The sequence below is a fragment of the Aplysia californica genome, unplaced genomic scaffold (assembly GCF_000002075.1).
Source record: "Aplysia californica isolate F4 #8 unplaced genomic scaffold, AplCal3.0 scaffold00170, whole genome shotgun sequence".
NCBI classification, from domain to species: Eukaryota; Metazoa; Mollusca; class Gastropoda; order Aplysiida; family Aplysiidae; genus Aplysia; species Aplysia californica.
Window position 1 is genome coordinate 20,229 of NW_004797440.1, and position 1,095 is coordinate 21,323.

General features: G+C 36.7%; 1 protein-coding gene across 1 annotated transcript in view; it reads left to right on the plus strand.

Annotated features, from left to right (window-relative positions):
* Positions 1-1,095, plus strand: part of LOC101862501 (TALPID3 protein) — a gene marked incomplete at its 5' end in the record, with an annotated part of 23,722 nt that overhangs the window by 20,185 nt on the left and 2,442 nt on the right.

The window sequence follows — 1,095 nt, forward strand, 5'->3', positions numbered from 1 at the left end:
GAGTATGTTCTTTGTGTCTGGCCTGTGAAATAGTCATATAATCTCTTCAGTTGTTTTGTTGTTGTATAGAGTATGTTCTTTGTGTCTGGCCTGTGAAATAGTCATATAATCTCTTCAGTTGTTTTGTTGTTGTATAGAGTATGTTCTTTGTGTCTGGCCTGTGAAATAGTCATATAATCTCTTAAGTTATGTAAGGGGTTGGCGGATGCTCTTGTGTGGGTTGCTCCTTCTTTGCAATCGAACACCTATCATCCTTGTCTCCCCTGCTTCGTTTTTTGTGTTTGTTACTCTCTTGTATCACTTCTAATCTTTGACACTTCTGTGACCTTTTTGTGTTGTAAGGGCCGTAAAATTCTTATTAAAACTAGATCTTAAGTTATTGTGTTGTTGTATAGAATACACTCAGTTTTTTGTTTGATCTCAGAGGGACGAGGATTGCACTAATCAATGGTTAGGGCACAAAAAGGTTCTCTTCCAAAATGTTCAAAGTCCTGATTTTTCACTGTGTGGTGAACAGAGTTCAAATACATCATCTCGGTTAATGATATGAAAATTCCACAAATAGAAATGTAAGAAAGATCAAGATTATGAAATTTCAGTGGAAGTGGTCTTTTAAAATGTTAATTTTTATAGGTTCTCCTTTAAGTCTGTAACCCCCCTGCAGTAGTAAAAGTTTACATTTCTCTTTTTTGTACACAGTAAATGGGATAGATAAGTGTGTGCATATGCACTCATTATGTAATAGTCGCTTTTCAAATGTCTTAATATACTTTAAATACTTCGATATGGAGAGCTGGTCTCCTGACAGACTCAGCTGGAGAGCAGCAGTCACAGTTGGCAGCAAATCATGTGAGGCTTCACAAACAAGAAATGCTGAAATCAAGAGAGAAACCCGCAAGCTGCGCATATTCACAAGTGAAAGTGGAGCTTTTAAATGTTCAAAATGTGTCAAACATTTTTCTGCCAAAATTGGTCTCATTGGCCACAGCAGAAGTCACAAGTCATTGTAACCTTTAATTCTTCAAATTCTTCTATTTAGGTGGAGAAATATTTCCTCTGCGGATGTATTGGTCATCGTTAGACATTGACAGACGA